The sequence below is a fragment of the Panthera onca genome, chromosome D1 (assembly GCF_046562875.1).
Source record: "Panthera onca isolate mPanOnc1 chromosome D1, mPanOnc1 haplotype 2, whole genome shotgun sequence".
Taxonomy (NCBI): Eukaryota; Metazoa; Chordata; class Mammalia; order Carnivora; family Felidae; genus Panthera; species Panthera onca.
Window position 1 is genome coordinate 89,179,533 of NC_138348.1, and position 18,937 is coordinate 89,198,469.

At 39.2% G+C, this 18,937-nt stretch overlaps 1 protein-coding gene across 3 annotated transcripts in view; it reads left to right on the forward strand.

The window, feature by feature from the left end:
* Nucleotides 1–18,937, forward strand: part of ARHGAP32 (Rho GTPase activating protein 32) — a 298,544-nt gene that overhangs the window by 50,158 nt on the left and 229,449 nt on the right. The window contains exon 1 of one of the 3 annotated variants that reach the window (XM_078432951.2): nt 3,322–3,805. The exons of the other annotated variants lie outside the window; for them this stretch is intronic. The gene's annotated coding sequence lies outside the window, so the exon portion shown is untranslated. Of the gene's footprint in view, nt 1–3,321; nt 3,806–18,937 lie in introns of those variants that run through there. 3 annotated transcript variants of the gene reach the window in all.

An 18,937-nucleotide genomic window follows, 5' to 3' on the forward strand; every position in this document is an offset into this window, starting at 1 on the left:
ACTGGTCTCCATGTTTGATTTGCGCCCTGCCCTGGACTAGTCCTTATGTAACAGCCGGATTAATTCTTTTGACTAATTCAGGAAGTCATGTTCCTGTTATACAAAACCTGTCAGTAGCTCCCTGTTTCAGGAGTTCTTAGCACAGCTCAAAAATCCTTCCACGGTCGGGCCCCGTTTTTGGAGCCCTCTTTCTTGTCACTCCATTCACCCAATGCACACGAGCCATCAGATATCTACATAATTCACCCAGTTAAGAATTCACGTCTCTGTACATAGCTTTCCTCCTTACAGAGGTTTCTCTCATTACTCTCTGTGAAGCTGCCGTCCTAGGTTGTCTCCATTCACTTTAACAGGCTTAAAGCTTTTATCACTACCCCAAAAGTATACCTTTTAAAAACATTTGTCTTCCCCACTAGAATGTAAACTCCAAGAGAGCAGGACTGTATTTTTTGTATTGCCACTAGTTAGAACACAATAAATGACCAGTATGGGGCACCTGGGTGGCTCAGTCCGTTGAGCAGCCAACTTCAGCTCAGGTCATGATCTCACAGCTTGAAGCCTTGAGGGTTCGAACCCTGCGTCGGGCTCTGTGCTGACAGCTCAGAGCTGGAGCCTGCTTTGGATTCTGTGTGTCCCTCTCTCTCTGCCCTCCCCTGCTCATGCTCATGCTCTGTCTCTCTCTCAAAAAATAAAATAAACATTAAAAAAAAAAAAAGAACATAATAAGTGACCAGTAAATACTTGTTTAGTGGATGAATGATTTTATAAACAAAAGGAAATTTACATTTCTTTAAATCTGAGATCTGCTGTTGTCATCAATATTTATTTTATGTTCATCTACATGCTGGAACAAGCAAAATAAAAATACAAATATTAAAAACAGCAACTAGGGAAATAATAGAATTGTAATATGATATCCAAATAGCTTTTGCTTGAAGTAGTGTTTGGTGGCATTAAAGGAAGAAGTTTCCTTCTCACATTACCTGTAAGTTAATCTTTCCTGTGACATTGTGCCAAACTTGAGAGCTGGCAAAAATTGTTTGATTCTTACAAATTTATTTACTATTTGATTTTGTAACTCTCATTTTTAAAGTCCTATGGTGTGTATTTAGAAGATTTCAATTTAAGCAAATTTCACCTCCAGACCAAGTTCTGACAAATGTTCAAGGTCTCAGTTCCAGATATCAGAGAACTATACTTTTAACTTAAATGATTGAGGGAGAAATGAACATGACACATACCAGAATGATCTTCAGTGTCCCTAAGAGACCCCAGCATACCTTGTGTATAAAACAAAGATCTTAGATGTGTCCTAAATTCGAATTCTCTCTGACTGCCATTGTGATTTTGGACAAGTTATTTAATCTTTCTTCCTTTCTTTCTTTCTTTCTTTCTTTCTTTCTCTCTCTCTCTCTTTCTTTCTTTCTTTTTTTAATGTTTATTTATTTATTTTGAGAGAGAGAGAGCATGTGTGCATACGTGGGGGTGGAGGCAGAGACAGAGAGAGGAAGGGAGAGAGAAAATATGTAACTTTTCTTGAGTCTGTTTTTCTAATGAGTAAAATGGGTATAGTATTACTTAGCTACTGAACAGGGTTGATGTAGGAATTCGGTAAGAAGATACTGTATAATATAGTTGGTACATAATGGTAAATAATATTATATTAAAATTTTATGTACATGTACTGCTGAGTGTATATGTTTTTGTATTTTGACGGTTTTGATATACTGTTTCTAGTTTTCCAAAGATATTTGATGGTATTACCTAACATGTTTTAAATCCATCCAATTGTTATAAAGTCTAGTCCATTTGTTTTGCATTTTTTGTTTTAAAAAGCAGATATATTTTGAATTAATTAATTAGTTAATAAAATAATATTAGAGGGCTGCCATGCCTCACTGGCTCAGTTGGTGGAGTGTGCAGCTCTTAATCTTGGGGTTGTGAGTTCGAGCCCCATGTGGGGTATGGAATTTCCTTAAAAATACAATCTTGGGGCGCCTGGGTGGCTCAGTCGGTTGAGCGTCCGACTTCAGCTCAGGTCATGATCTCGCAGTCCGTGAGTTCGAGCCCCGTGTCGGGCTCTGTGCTGACAGCTCAGAGCCTGGAGCCTGCTTCGGATTCTATGTCTCCCTCTCTCTCTGCCCCTCCCCCGTTCATGCTCTGTCTCTCTCTGTCTCAAAAAAATAAATAAACGTTAAAAAAAAATTTAAAAAAACTTAAAAAAAACAATATTAGAAGTTATTAATAAGTGCCATAATTTCTGCTTGTAAAGATTAGAACTTTTAATTGAAGTTTATTTATTTATTTTGAGAGAGAAGCAGAGCAAGTGAGGGAGGGGCAGAGAGAGAGCAGGAGAGAGAGAATCCCAAGCAGGCCCTGTGCTGACAGTGTGGGGCTTGATCTCACGAACTGTGAGATCATGACCTGAGCTGAAACCAAGAGTAGGATGCTTAACCTACACCCAGATGCCCCTGAAGATTAAAAACTTTTAAGATCTATGTGATGAGCACAGGGTGGTGTAAAAGGAAGTGTTGAATTCTGTGTTGTGCACCTGAAACTAATATAACACTGTGTGTTAACTAACTGGAAGTGAAATAAAAACTTGAAACCTTTTTGAGATCTATATTTTTGAAGCTCTGTAATTGCATTTTAAAATTATACTATGGATGTGCTCACTCATCTCATCGATGTTAGTGGAAGCCAAGTGCACAATATGGCTCAGTAAAATAAAATCACATATTGAAGTTTTCAAGTCACAGATATCAACTTTATCAGATAATTTTGTCATGCTTCTGCAAGCTGTTTGTTGTTAACATTTTGTGGCTTTACTCTTCGGATGCTTTTATGGTCTTGCATCTCTCAGGTGAGATAAGTAGCTTCATTCTATGAAGTATAGATTTTAATGAACCAAGAGGCAATAATAAGAAAAAACATTATTTCTCCCGAGTCCTCTGAATATGAATTAAGAAGGCAATAAGATGTACATAATGGGCTTAGAAAGACAACGCTGCAATAATGACTGATACAGAAAATGTTCAGTTATTTACCACTTATTTGATATAGCACTTAATAGCACTATTCTGGTCATTACTTGTAGAAAATACTTAGAAACCTCCTTTGACTCTTTCTTGATATCCTACCCCCTTTTCTGCTCTAACTTTGTAGAGAAATGTGGAAATTTATGGTTAAGCAGAGTCAGTGGGTCAGAAAATGGGATAGACCTTTAAGAAACAATTTAAGGGCCAGTTAACTTGAAAGTTGCCTTAGAATAAGCTGGGTATGCTGGGTTGGAATTGTGCAAATTGTCATGAAGACTTGTGCAAAGGTAAACGCAAGTACTGGGTCCTTCTGATGGTCTGCTCTGTGAAGTGCTGCACAGGGGTGCACTGCTGGAGGCTGCTCCAACAAAAGTGCCCTTCGAGACATAGTACTGTGCAAAACCTTAGGTTACTGGAAAGTGGTAGCAGGGAAAGCAGTCTAGCAGGTAACATCCAGTGTTTGCCTAGAGGAAATTATCTGGGAAAACTTGACCGAAAGAAATAGAGGTTGCAGCTGCAGCCTGCAAGCAGAACGTGTGCTTCATCTGTGTGAAAATGATTTTTCCTTCTTTTACACATATAGAGCTGGTTGGTCACCATTACTGCTTTTAAGGTGTTAAGAATAAGGACCTTGTGTTCCTATTCTACAAAGCACGTTAAGCATTGTGCGTAAATGTGCTACACTGAAGAAGGCATCAGCAGTTACTGAAGAGATGGCGTAATGAAAGGCTGGAGCCGCCAAGCATCGTCCTTAAAGGAATTCCGAGGTAGGAGACAAGGAAAACTTACCCACTGTAGTGGAACAGGAAAAAGTTATTTCTTTAGTTTGTTGTTACTCCTCTGCTGAATGTCACATATCCTGTGCTGTCAAGTCAGTAAATATTTCTACGCCATTTAGCGGTGGTCCAGACAGCAAGGACTTAATGAAAACTGAGAGCCAAAATAAGGAATATTTAAAAAAAATTTTTTTTTACATTTATTTATTTTTGAGAGACAGAGCGAGATGGAGCGTGAGTGGGGAGGGGCAGAGAGAGAAGGAGACAGGGAATCCGAAGCAGACTCCGGGCTCCAAGCTGGCAGCACAGAGCCCGATGCGGGGCTTGAACCCACGAACCGTGAGATCATGACCTGAGCCGAAGTCGGACGCTTGACCGACTGAGCCACCCATGCGCCCCCAAAATAGGGACTATTTTTAAATACACTAGACATTTTAGTTGATTTGTTATCTTAACTGCTTTCAAATTAAATGCAAATTTCTGGAAAAAAAAATAGGTACCTTGTGATTAGAATCCTGTTTTCTTATTTGTGTACATTTTTACTCATTTAGAATAAAATCAGCTGATGGTAGGCTAATCACAGACTTTCTGCTGAGGTACACCTAATGTTAGATGTACATCAAATTTCATATTTATCTTTTTAAAAAAAATTTTTAATGTTTATATGTTTTTGAGAGAGAGAGGGAGATGAGACAAAGAATCTGAAGCAGGCTGCAGGCTCTGAGCTGTCGGCACAGAGCCTGATGTGGGGCTCGAACTCACAAACTGCAAGATCGTGACCTGAACGGAAGTCAGACGCTCAATCGACTGAGTCACCCAATCGCCCCTCGTATTTATCTTAAAATCCACGTGACTTTTTGGAATGAACACACCATAATATGTTGAAATTTATATAAATGTAACAGTGTTTAAAATTGACCCCCTAGGAAGATGTGACATTTTAACTTTTTATTTCTTGGCACTTGCTGTAGTACTTCCATTTTGAGAAGTAATGTGAAGATGGTCAGTTTTGGGCTTTATTATCTGGTTTAAAATTTAACAGTTTGACATGCTCCACACCAAGAAGCCCAACCAGCATTCCACTTTTGAAGTATGTGGTTGGGTGTATGAAGGAAATGACAGGTCATTTTAGACATAAATACTCATTTACCTAACACCTAGCGGGGGAAAAACCCACAGTTCTTCCCCAAACCAAATAAGGCCAATTATTTTTACACTTAAAAATATGAACTGTCTTGCTACTGAATCGAAAGATGGGACATGAATTGATACTGGTTGTTGGTACACTTTTGATAATAATAGATATAAATCTTTTCAAGCACAAAGAAGGGCTAATAAGAAAAATAAGCCAACCTAATTTACATATAGGTGAGAGATAATAGCATTTTAAATGTGAAAGGAGTTGTTCACGTTAGCTTGATGAAATCTAATTTAAAATCCTTGAAAAGCTTCAAATAAGAGCAGAACCACTGAACAGTAGAGAATATTTTTGTCATCCAGGTTTGTGAATATACAAAACTAGGAAGGTAAGAATAGCTACCTTGGAGTAGTTTTTCTTTGGAAAAATACCAATGCTCTTTGGAATATATTTGGTTTGCATTATAGTCTTATTTAAAAATATATAGAATTTATTTTTTGAATAATCACATGTTCAAAAGAAATAGAAGAATTTACAATATTCACTCATATCCTAGATATTTTGAGTATAATTATTTTTTGTATATATATTTTCTTTTTCCTCCTTTAAACAGAAATTGTAGCAGTGTTATACTGTATGCATTTTTCTGTATCTTGAAATTTTTTTTTTACATAATACAGAATTCTGTATCATTATATAAAGTGTCTCCTTGATCTTTCCTTCTTTCTTTTTTTTTTTTTAATTTTTTTTAACGTTTATTTATTTTGAGACAGAGACAGAGCATGAACGGTGGAGGGTCAGAGAGAGGGAGACACAGAATCTGAAACAGGCTTCAGGCTCTGAGCTGTCAGCACAGAGCCCGACTCGGGGCTTGAACTCACGGACCGCGAAATCATGACCTGAGCCGAAGTCGGCCGCTTAACCGACTGAGCCCCTCAGGCGCCCCTCTTTTTTTTTGTTTTTTTAAGACTGCCTGATATTCTCTTGAGTGACCATATCCCAGTTTTTTTTTAACCAGTGCCTATTACACTTTTAGGTTGTTGCATTATTGTCTTGATTCCATAAATACTTTGGTCTTGAAAGTCATTTGTCTCTTAACTTCCAGGCAGAAATATTGTACAGGTTCCAAAAGAGTAAAGAAGAATGTTGGCAGCTAAGTAGGGAGGGTAGTCTTTAGCTAGTGTGTTATTGCTAGAGGTAAAGAGTTCATTTTAGGACTTTTTTTTTTTTTTTCTATTTAAAATTATGTAGTTTCTTAATCTGGTATCATGCATTGCTGCACGTTACATCATAGCATTTTCCAGAAAGGCTTGCAAAAAACTTGAACTGTCCTGGGCAGCATTCTGGCATCTACTGGGAGAAACTTGTGTCACTTGTGATCTGGGTTTGTATTCCCATCGTGCTGGGACGGGGGCAAACCTGAAATTCTGAACTGTGTCTTTTGTACTTTATCCTCATTACATTGTTTTTGTAATTAAAAAAAAGAAAAAAAAAACCAAGCTAGTTGTAAACATTTGAAGCAGTGGTTCCTATGTACATTATTCGCCTCCTTTCCTTTTTAATTTATATTGTTGCATTTATGTATTTCTAAAAATATTTTATTTTTTAAAAAACTCATGTGTCAACTTTTATAAAAAGAATATGATGCTCTATCTAATCTTGGGGGTTTCTCCCACTTAATATTACATTGCTAAAATTTATCCTTGTTTTCACTTGTCACTAAAATTTATTCATCTTGTATGTATGTTTCCTTCTGTGACTGTTAACCAGAATTTATTTATGTGGTCTTCTGTTTGTGGACATTTTAGTTGTTCCCCAGTTTTTGTTTTGTTACTGGTGAATTGTGCTTCTGAGAATATGCTTAGACTTGTTTCTGTTGTACATGTGCAAGAGTTTCTCTTAGGAAAATGAGCTGTTAGATCATAGCATATGTGAATGTCCCACTTCAGGAAACAATGCCAATCTGTTTTCCAAAGTGCCTGTGCCACAACAAACAAATTCCTGCTTCCGTGTGTTGTAAATACAGACAGGACTCCTGCTCTTATAGGATCTGCATTCTGCTTAAATAAGTAAAAGAAGATAATTTCAGAAATATTGCAGTGTTGTGTAAAGAATAGACAAGAGTGTTGTGAGTTGGGTGATGGGGTTGTTAGCCAATTTCTACTTATTAGAGGTAAGAGTGATGGCAAGTTATTGGAGGGTTGTTTTAGTCAGTGTGGTCCCAGATGGCCTCAGGAGGGACTTCTGAGGTGAGGCCCGGGTGAAGAGGCAGCTGGGTCACAATCTGGAACTCTGGGGGTAGTAGCGCAGAGGCGCTGTGAAAGGGACGAACGTGGTCTGCAGCAGGAACAAAAAAGCCACTGTGGTTGGAAGGCAGTGGACCAAGGGGAAAGTGAGAGATGGGCAGGGCTGGAGCTTGACAGTGAAGTGAAGAGCCATCAGAAATGTAAATAGGTGAGTGATGAGTGATGAGGCGAGTATTTAGATTTTGGAAATACCACTCTCACTACCCTTTTGGTAATGGTTACCAGACCCGTCCGGGCAGGACTGGGAACAGGCAGGTGGATGAGGTGCAACAGCTGGTCCAGGTGAAGGGTGGTGATGGCTTCCGCTGAGCTTGTAGAGGACGGGAGAGAAACAGTGCAATTCAGGATACGTTTTGCGGAGAAAGCAACAGGATTTGCTTATACAGTAGTTGGGATTTTTAGGGGGATACAGGCTTGGAATTTCCAAAACATAGTCTGCATCAGTGGGGTCGGGGCCATGCCATCCCCGCTGAAACTGGGGGCGAGCTGGTCAGAACAGCCTGAGGCCTTGGAGATGTGGGTTGAGGAAAAGTAGTTGAGCTTAACTGTCAGAATTTCTGCGTAATCCAGTTACTTTTGTTTCTGTGTAATTAGAATCAATAAGATACAACTTACTCATAAATTGATGTTAGGTTTAAACACATCTTTTAATGTAGCATTTTAACCAGATTAGCTTTTGCAAATCACATCCTGTTGTACATACGCTCAGATGTCTGTAATTTCTTGTGACCAGAGACTCAGTACCCCGATAATATCACTTATTCCTGGTTTTACTATTTTTTTTTAATTTAGTTTATTTATTTATTTTGAGAGAGAGAGAGGGAGAGAATGTGAGCAGGGAAGGGACAGAGAGAGAGGGAGAGAGAATCCCAAGCAGGTTCCACATTGTCAGTATGGAACCTGTTGTGGGGCTTGAACTCATGAACCATGAGATCATGACCTAATGCTTACTGATTCCCCTCCCCTCCCCTCCCTTCCCCTCCTCTCCCCTCCCCTCCCCTCCCCTCCTCTCCCCTCCTCTCCCCTCTTCTCCCCTCCTCTCCCCTCCCTTCCCCTCCCCTCCCCTCCCCTCCCCTCTCCTCTCCTCCCTTCCTCTCCCTTCCCTTCCCTTTCTTTAAACTTTATTCATTTTTTTTTGAAAGTGAGAGAGAGAGGGCAAGCACATAGGGGAGGAGCAGGGAGAGAGAGAGAGAGAGAGAGAGAGAGAGAGAGAGAGAGAACCCCAAGCATGATCCCACAGACTGTGAGATCATGACCTGAGTTGAAACCAAGAGTCAGATGCTTAACCGACGGAGCCACCTGGTACCCCAGATTGTTTGACTCTTCTAGCTCTTGGTAGCTCTTTGCACTCCTCAGCTTGTGGCTGTATAACTGGTCATCACCTCTGTCTTTACATAGACTTGTCCTTTGTGCTCTGGTCTCCTCTTCTGTCTTATGAGCACACTTGTCATGGCATTTAGAATTAACTCCAGAATCATTTCATCTCAAGATCCTTAACTAACATTTGCAAAGATCTTTTTCCTAAATGATGTGCTATTCACTGGGTCTGGGTATTATATTAGGGCATGGACATATCTTTTTGGGGGCTGAAATTCATTCCACTCCAGTGATGGGAACCTGTGAAGTCCTACTTGAAAACCTAGAAAACTAAGAGAATGGTGAGGTGGTTAATCACAATTAGGAATAACTACCTTTGGCTTTTTTCCCCTTATAGAACCCAGTTATGCTGTTAGAGGCTCCCCTTTGGAGAAGCATGAAGTTCATGTGATGAGTTCTTTCCGCTGCACCCTGGCGAGGTGTTTTTATTTGTATAAAAGTTGTCATATTCATTCAGGTTAACACATTAAATATAAGTAAACTTTTTTTTTCTTGTTTTTGAACAACCAGTAAGGAGATCTTTGGGAAGAATTTCCTAGAAAACAGCATTTAAAAACATTAACTTTAATTTTACCTTTTTTTCTGCAGATATTTCAGTTATATTTATTTTTCTTCATTTTATAAAAGGTTTCAAAATACACAGAAAAGTACAGTGAATCATAGCACTCTTGTGCCCTTTGCCTAAACTTAATTAAATTTCATATTTTGTCATATTCACTTAGTATATATATATTAAGAAGAATAATATAGATATAGTAGGCTATTCATTTTGCATATGTATTTTTATAGTCTTAAAATTATTTGCTACAGTGCTTTGAGTACATTTTGGGTTTAGTTATTCAAAATTCATTTTTGTAGAATGTATTATGGTGTCATTAGCATGACTTTCAAATCAATATTTAATTGTGGGTATTTTAGGTAATGTTTCAAATTGATTAAATTGATTCTTAACTCTTACTTGAAAATTTAATGTTAGATAACTTGTCAGTTAATCTTTCTGTCTTGAACTATTGGGATAGCCTTACTTTATTATTATTATTTTTTTAATTTGGAATATTTCAGACTGAAAAGTAGAGAGAAACATAAACCAGCATACCAGCTTTATTATTCTTTGTATTTTACCACCTTGCCTCAGATATTTTTTTCAAAAAAATAAAACATTATATAGTTGAACCCTTGATACTATTTTTTTTTTCTTCTTACCTAGAAGTAACCATCATCTTGATTTTGGTACATTATCATACTCATTCATGATATTCTATTAAGTACGTAGATCTAGTTATAAATGATACATAACATTAGGGCACCTGGGTGGCTCAGTTGGTTAGACGTCTGACTCTTCGTTTTGGCTCAGGTCATGATCTCATGGTTTCTGGATTTAAGCCCTGCGTGGAGTCCAATGTTGGGTTCCACACTGACAGCACAGGGCCTGCTTGCAAGGATTCTCTCTCTGCCCCTCCCCTGCTTTGTGTGTGTGCTTACTCTCAAAGTAAGTAAACATTAAAAGAAATGATATATAGCATTACTTAGTGTGTATTAAAACTATGTAACAAGTGCATGTTTCTCATTTAAAAAAATAAATGAGTGTGTTCCATTTTTTAAAAAATATTTATTTTTAAGTAAGCTTTATGGCCATCATGGGGCATGCTCCTGAGATCAGGAGTCACATGCCCTTCCAGCTGAGCCAACCAGGCACCCCTTTCCTCATCATTTTTTTGGATATCATCCATGTTAATATACAAAGATATTGTTCATTTTGGTTGTTTATATTTTGTATGAATATTCCACAGTTACTTCATCCATTACCTCATTCAAAGATACTTAGATTGTTGCAAATTTTTTGCTGATTGTGCTGTCTTAAACAGCCCTGTACATGTTTCCTTGTGCACATGGGTGAGTTCTTTAGGGTATCCTAAAAGTAAATTGCTGGGTTGAAGAGTACATATAACTTCAGTGTTGGTAGATTTAGACAGATTTATCTTTTTAAAAAAAAATTTTTTTAATGTTTATTTATTTTTGAGAGACAGAGGATGAATGGGGAAGGAGCGGAGAGAGAGAGGGAGACACAGAATCTGAAGCAGGTTCCAGGCTCAGCTGTCAGCACAGAGCCCAACGTGGGGCTCGAATCTGTGAATCGCGAGATCAGGACCTGAGCCGAAGTCAGTGCTTAACCGACGGAACCACTCAGGCGCCCCTAGACAGATTTATCTTTAAAGAAGGTGTACCAATTTGTACTCAAACCAATTGTGTATTAGAATTCTTGTTCACTGCCAAGTGTTGGTTAGGTTGGTTAAGTATCTTTTTACTTTTTATTTCTCATTTAGCTTCAATAGACTATTATGTGACCATTAAAAAAATGCTTGTTTTTGAGAGAGAGAGTGTGTGAGTGCATGAGAGCAGGGGAGGGGGAGAGAGAGGAAGATAGTGAATCCCAAGCAGGCTCCGTATAGTCAATGCATAGCCCAGGACGGAGCTCAGTCTCACTAACTCTGAGATCATGACCTGAGCTGCAGTCTGGAGTCAGATGCTTAACTGACCGAGCCACCCAGGTGCCCCTGACCAATTTTGTTTTATTCAGAGTTATTCCTATCATCCAGGATTATTTTGAAGCAATCTCTGCCATCATATCATTTAATCAGTAACTGTTTTTCTTTTTTTTCTTTTTTTCATTTTTAATGTTTATTTTGGAGAGAGAGAAAGTGTGAGCTGGGGAGGGGTCAGAGAGAGAGAGAGGGAGATACATAATCTGAAACAGGCTCCAGGCTCTGAGCTGTCAACATAGAACCTGATGCGGGGCTCAAACTCAAAAACCGTGAGATCATGACTTGAACTGAAGTCAGAGGCTTAACTGACTGAGCCACCCAGGCACCCCAGTCAGTAACTATTTCAATGCTTAATGCATGCCTCCACAAAAGATTAAAGGCTCAGGGCTTTTTTTTTTTTTTTTTTAACAGTATTGATAATTATTTAGCATAGTTAAAAAAATTTTTTTTATGTTTATTTTTGAGAGAGAGAGACAGAGTGTGAGTTGGGGAGGGGCAGAGAGAGACTAGGAGACACAGAATCTGAAACAGGTTCCAGGCTCTGAGCTGTCAGCACAGAGCCCAATGCAGGGCTTGAACCCACAGACCATGAGATCATGACCTGAGCCGAAGTCAGATGCTTAACCAACTAAGGCACCATGGTGCCCCTAGCATAGTTTTCTTTCTTCCCTCCCTCCCTCCCTCCCTCCCTCCTTTCTTTCTTTCTTTCTTTCTTTCTTTCTTTCTTTCTTTCTTTCTTTCTTTCGTATAACTTACATATAGTAAAATCTTAAGCATAACATATTTTAAGTATGTATTTGATGTGTTTTGACAAATCTATACATTTGAATAATCCATACCCCAATCAGGGACTGTTCCATCCCTCCAGCTGGAAAAAGATCTATGCAGATTTGACCCCTGTGGAAGAGACAGGGAAGAAAAGAAAGGTGGGTAGGAGAAGCCCAGACTGGTGCAGTTCTAAAGTTCTGTTAAAGCTGATGGGGTACCACTGAGCCCAGGTCACTTCTTAGGGGAACCACATGCTTCCTAGGGACAGGCTTGCCTTTATATCCCTGTGGTACTCTGTCATTGGCTAGCAGCAGCTTGTGAGCAGTGTGGCAGGCAACATTCTAACGATGATTTCCACCCCCCCAACCCTTGATTCCTTTCCCCTGGTGATTCGATCAGACACTGATCTAGGTACTGTTCAGAGGGAGTTTTTAAACATTTATTATTGAAGTATAGTTGACCTACAGTGTATATTAATTTCAGATGTACAACATAGTGATTTGACAATTCTGTACTCAATGCTCACAATAAGGGTAGTCACCCTGTGTCACCAAACAACATTGTTACCGTATCATTGACTGCATTCCTTATGCTATACTTCTCATCTCTGTGATTTATTTATTTTATAGTTGGAGGTTTGTACCTCTTAATCCCCTTCACCTATGTTGCCAATCTCCCCACTCACCTGTACTCTGGCAGCCGGCAGTTTGTTCCCTGCATTTAAGAGTCTGTTTGTTTTGTTTTTTAGATTCCACACATAAGTGAAGTCATGTGGTATCTGTCTTTCTGCTACTGACTTACTTCACTTAGCAGAACACCCCCTAGGCCCATCCATGTTGTCACAATGGCAAGATGATTTTTTTTAAGACTGATTAATATCCACTGTGTATATATATTTATATACCACATTTTCTTTATGATTCATCTGTTGATGGACATTGGGGTTGTTTCCATATCTTGGCTATTGTAAATAATGCTGCAGTAAACATAGGGGTGCATATATCTTTTTGAATTAGTGTTTTCATTTTCTTTGGGTAAATACCCAGTAGTGGAATTACTGGATCAGATGGTATTTCTATGTTTAGTTTTTTGAGGAACGTCCATACTGTTTCCACAGTGGTTGCACCAAATTACATTCCCACCAACAGAGCACAAGGATTCCTTTTTCTTCACATCCTCACCAACACCAGTTTCTTGTCTTTTTGATACTAGTCATTCTGTCTTTGGAAAAATGTCTGTTAAGGTCCTCTGCCCATTTTTTTTTTAATTGGATTGTTCTTTTGGTGTTGAATTGTGTAAGTTCTAGATATATTTTGGATATTAATTCCTTATCAGTTGTATCATTTGCCGATATCTTCTCCCAATCAACAGGCTGCCTTTTTTGTTTCGCGGGTGCTTTCCTTTGCTGTGGAAAAGCATTTTATTTTGGTGTAGTCCCCGAAATTTACTTTTGCTTTTCTTGCCCTTGCCTGAGGAGACATATTCATAAATATGTTGCTAAAGTCAGCGTCTCCATAAGATTATTGCTTATGTTTTCTTCTAGTTTTATGGTTTTAGGTCTCACATTTAGATCTTTAGTCCATTTGAGTTTAGTTTTGTATATGGTGTAATAAAGTAGTCCAGTTTATTCTTTTGCATGTAGCTTTCCAGTTTTTCCAGCATGATTTATGAAGAGACATTTTTTTTTTCCATATGAGGGGTATTTGCAGATTTGATTACAGTCTGAAGTCAGTTGCCCTTGAAATATGGATGTTATCTGGATGGACCCGATCTAATGACACAGGCCCTTTTAATTTTTTTTTTTTTTTTTTTTGAGAGAGAGAGAGAGAGAGAGAGAGAACACGGGAGGGGCAGAGAGAGAGAGGGAGACACAGAATCTGAAGCAAGTTCCAGGTTCTGAACTGTCAGCACAGAGCCCAGTGCAGGGCTCGAACCCACGGACTGCGAGATCATGACCTGAGCCAAAGTCGGACACTTAACCGATTGAGCCACCCAGGTGCCCCTGACACAGGCCCTTCTAGAAAGAGTTTTCTCAGACTGGTGGCAGAAGGGGATGCCAAGAGAGATTTCAGAGCATGAGAAGGATTAGGTGCATCATTGCAGGCTCAGAAATAAAAGCGAGGGGACATGTGATGAGGAATGTGAGTGTCCTCTAGAAGCTGAGAGTGGCCCTTGGGTGACTTCCAGCAAAGAAATGGGAACCTCAGTCCTACAACTGCAAGGAACTGGATTTGGGCAACAACCTGAATGCGCTTGGAAGAAGAATCTTCCCAGAGCTGACAGGTGGGATTAAGCCTGGTTGACACCTTGATTTTGGTCTCATGAGACCATTTATTCATATAGTCATTAATCTCATCAGAAAAGCTGTCAGGCTCACGATATCAGATACAGATTTTCCCCAAATCTAGCTACTTGAAAGTTCAAATTTTATCATTTGCTACGAATGCTGGCAGTTGTTTTCCTTGAAGTGACAGGCTTACTTCATTATTGAGAAAATATCTGCCAGATAACATAGTTTGAGTAACTGTAATTTGTCCTCTGTTCTTTCAAATAAAAACGGTGTTCAATGAAAAAATGGGGCTAGTTCATCTTGTATCTTAATCACTATAATGATTTTCTAAACATAATCATCTGTTGTATTTTGAAGTCTAAAATGCTTTATACACACTTCCCATTTCATCACATAGAATATAGAGAGATATGGATTCAGGGTCAGGACTGAATAAAATTAATAAGTTTTGCTGTTTTCTTTAAGAATTTTAAATGAAAGTATGGAGCACCTGGGTGGCTCAGTCAATTAAATGTCTGACTCTTGATTTCAGCTTAGGTCATGATCTCATGGTTCATAAAATCAAGCCCCCTTGTCGAGTTCCGTGCTGAAAGTGGGGCCTGCTTGGGATTCTCTCTCTCCCTCTCTCTCTGCCCCTACCCTGCACATGCTCTCTCTCACAAAACAAATAAACATTAAACAAAAAAGGATTTTTAGGGGCACCTGCGTGGCTTAGTCAATGAAACATCCTACTTCAGCTCAGGTCATAATCTCATGGTTCCTGAGTTCAAGTTCCATGTTGGGCTCTGTGCTGACAGCTGGAGCCTGCTTCAGATTCTGTGTCTCTCTTTCTCTCTGCCCTTCCCCTCCCCTGCTCTCTCTCTCTCTCTCTCAATAATAAATCAACATTAAAAAAATTAAAAAAAGAATTAAAGGAAGGTAGACTTTGCAATTTGAAATTGTGAGTGCACATTGGTGAAGAATACAATGACTTAATACTACAGTTTATTGCACTGCCTTTGTTCATGGTTGTACCGCCTTTGTTACCCATCATGGTAACACAGTGAAGAGGTTATAAGTTACTATGAAAATTGTTTTCTTTTGATAGACCCCTGAAAAGTTCTTGGGGATCCTCAGCTGTCCTTTGAGAACTGCTGTCCTACATCATTACCAGCATTTGTATTGTCAGTTTTTCAGTTTTAACCATCTAATGGGTGTATCTTATTATGTTTTTTGTTGTCATTTTCTCAAGGCTAATGAGAATTGAGCACCTTTTTATACGTTTAGGGGCCGTTAAGGATATCTTCTTTGTAGTGGGCCTAAAAGGGCACTCACACTCTTGATGGAAGTAGACAGCCTTAGAAGGCCCAGTTTTTTAGACCCAGTGCACTTAAGTCAGTTAGGAAAAAATGTCATTTACCACATAGTTAGTAATTGTCTTTGCTTTTGAAACTTAAAAAAAAAAAATGTCTTTTTAAATTTTAGAGAGTATGAGCCAGGGAGAGGGGCAGAGGGAGAGAGAGAGAGAATCTCAGGCACGTTCCATGCTCAGCACGGAACCTGACTTGGGGCTTCATCCCACAACCCTGGGATCATGTCCTGAACTGAATCAAGAGTCAGATGCTTAACCCACTGAGCCACCCTGCGCCCCTTAAACTTTAAAAAAAATTTTTTTCTTAACGTTTATTGATTTTTCAGAGAGAGAGATGGACAGTGTGAGCAGAGGATGGGCAGAGAGTGAGGGAGGCACAGAATCCGAAGCAGGCTCCAGGCTCTGAGCTGTCAGCACAGAGCCCAAAGCGGGGCTCGAACTCACAAAGTGTGAGATCGCGACCTGAGCCAAAGTCGGATGCTTAACTGACTCAGCCACCCAGGCACCCCCTTAAACTCTTTTTTTTTTAAGTAGGATCTGTGCCCAGCATGGAACTCAAGACCCATCAAGAATTGGATGCTCAACCAACCGAGCCACCCAGGCTCCCTGAAACTTTTTATTGGAGTATAACATCAGTTCAGTGAGGTGGTTTTTACTTTTATTAATCTTGGTTTTTAAAGGTTTACTGATTTTTTTGTTTACTATTTCATTTATCTTTGTTTATGGTTTATTTCTACTAATTTTGAATTTAATTCACTTGTGCTTATTCTAGGTTATGGGTCAATAGATGATTGATTTCAAGTCATTTTCTTTCTATTTTAAGCATTTAAAGCTCTAAATTTCCCTCTAAACACTATTTTTATTGCATCCCACAAGTTTTGATGTAGTATATTTTAATATCATTTATTATGAAATATTTTCAAGTTTCTTTTTAATTTTTTCTTTGACTCACTTGCTATTTATATGTTGCTTAATTTCTAGATATTTGAGTCTTTTCTAGGTATTGTTACTGATTGTCAGTTAAAGCAAGTTGATTTAATAATATTCAGATTTTCTGTATCCTTAATGTTTTTTTGTCCAGGATTTCTAGAGAGGAAGAGAGTTGTTAAATTTTCTTGTTATTGGGGCACCTGGGTAGTTCAGTTGGTTAAGCATCCAACTTTGGCTCAGGTCATGATCTCTTGGCTCGTGGTTTGAGCCCCACATCAGGCTCTGTGCTGACAGCTCGGAGCCTGCCTTGGATTCTGTCTCCCTCTCTCTGTCTCTCTGCCCTCCCTCTCTCAAAAATAAATAATAAACATTAAAAAAAATCCTCGTTATTATATGGTTGTCTGTTTTCCCCTTTATTTTCATTGGTATTTACTTCATGTATTTTGAATTTATGTTATTTGGAACATATACATCTATGATTGCTGTATTTTCCTGATGAGCTGACTTTTATTATTTGCAAATGTCCCATTTTACCTTTGGTTATACTTTTTTTTCTTGAAGTCTGTCTACTTTGTCTTATAGTGACTGTAGTAGTAACAGTTTAGCCAGCTTTTCTTTGGCTTGCTATGTTGACTGTTCAGCCAGTCAACTTTTACTCTTAGCCTATCTTTGTGTTGGTTTACAACCCTCTTTGGAGCTTCCCAGGCAAAATCTGAAACCCATCCCCTTAGGCAGAGGGCAGGAAGAGACCCAAGAAAGAGGTAGGCCACTCCAGGTTGGGAGGTGACAGTTTAAAAAAAAAAAATTTTTTTTAATGTTTTATTTATTTTTGACAGAGAGAGAGTCAGAGCATGAGTAGGGGAGGGGCAGAGAGAGAGGGAGACACAGAATCTGAAACAGGCTCCAGGATCTGAGCTGTCAGCACAGAGTCCAATGTGGGGCTTGAACTCACGGACAGCGAGATCATGACCTGGGCCAAAGTCGGGACGCTCAACCGACTGAGCCACCCAGGTGCCCTGGGAGGTGACAGTTTTAATGAGCAAAGAGAACTTACATACAAGGCTTGAGTTGGGCAGCGGCAAGATAAATCCTGGCACTTGCCTGCCAAATTTTAAAAGTTTATAAAGAAGCCTTAACTAGGTTTAGTCAAATATATCGTGCAGGTAGGTGTTCTGAGTACCACATCACTGTCTCCAGGCTGTGTCCTTGGAGCAGCCTGAGGGAGTGGGAAAGCCAAGTGGATCCCACATTCCAAGGAGGGGGGAGGGGTGAGGAGCATCTGAGTGCCTAGGCCCAGCTCATGGGTCAATTGGTATTCATGTCTTTTTGATGACCTTTTCCAACACTTTGCTTTTATTAATAAAGTATATTACTTTTCAACAATGTACAGTTGGGTCTTGCATTTTTATCCAGTCAGGCACCTGTTCATTTTAGTTAAAGTATTTGGTCTATTTATATTTAACCTACCTGCTAATTCCAATATCTGGGTGATTGCATGTTTTTTTCTGTTGACAGCTTTTTCTCTTTACTATGGCTTAGTCATTTTTTTTTGTTGTTGTTGTTGTTATATACTAGTCATTATGGATGATGCATCATAGAGGGCCTGTCTTTTGTTATCTTTTCCTGAGTATTAATTTTGCCTCTAGTAGACATTTGAATTACTGGCTGATCACATTGAACATTCAGTACCTTGGTTTTATACTGTGCCAGCCTGGACTGGTTTTGCCTTAGTCTGAGGGAACTTCTTTAATCCTGGGACATTGTCTTTGCTGTTAACATATGCATTATAAAGCCTGAGGTGTTTACCCAGTAGTTAACTTGGCTTGGCTTGGCTTGGCTTGGCTCAATTAGAAAATTCTGTTTTTCCTATGGTGGGCAGCAGCTGAGATACCTTACTCAGTCTCTTTTAGCCTTCCAGTTTTTCTTGCACATGTGAGTTAAAGAGTCAGCCAAGAATGTGAATTGAGCTTATTTTTAGAGTGTAGGTTTCCTCTGTAGCACTCTTTTTTTCTGGAGTTTCCATCCTCAAATTTACACTCACTTTGGTGACCCCAAACTGTCACTTAATATGTCAAGCAAATAAGACTGTGGCTTTCTGCTTTAACTCTCACACTCCCATATCATGGGAACTGGGACATGCTCTCAGGGGAAAAGCCCATCTATGTGATCTCACCTGTGAGTACGGTTGTTTTTTAAATGGTTGAATCCCTGCTAGTTTTGCTGACTTTCAGTTACTGTTGCAGGTCGGGTTCTTTTGGGAAGCAAACTTTATAGGACAGAGATTAATGGGAAGGAAGTTTATTAGGATATTTATTAGTATCAACACCTGAGGAAGGAAAGGAAGAAACGGGTAGAGGGAGAAGTTAGGCCAAGGTGGTCTTTAGAAAGGCTTGAGCTGACCCTGTGGGGGGGTTCTGAAA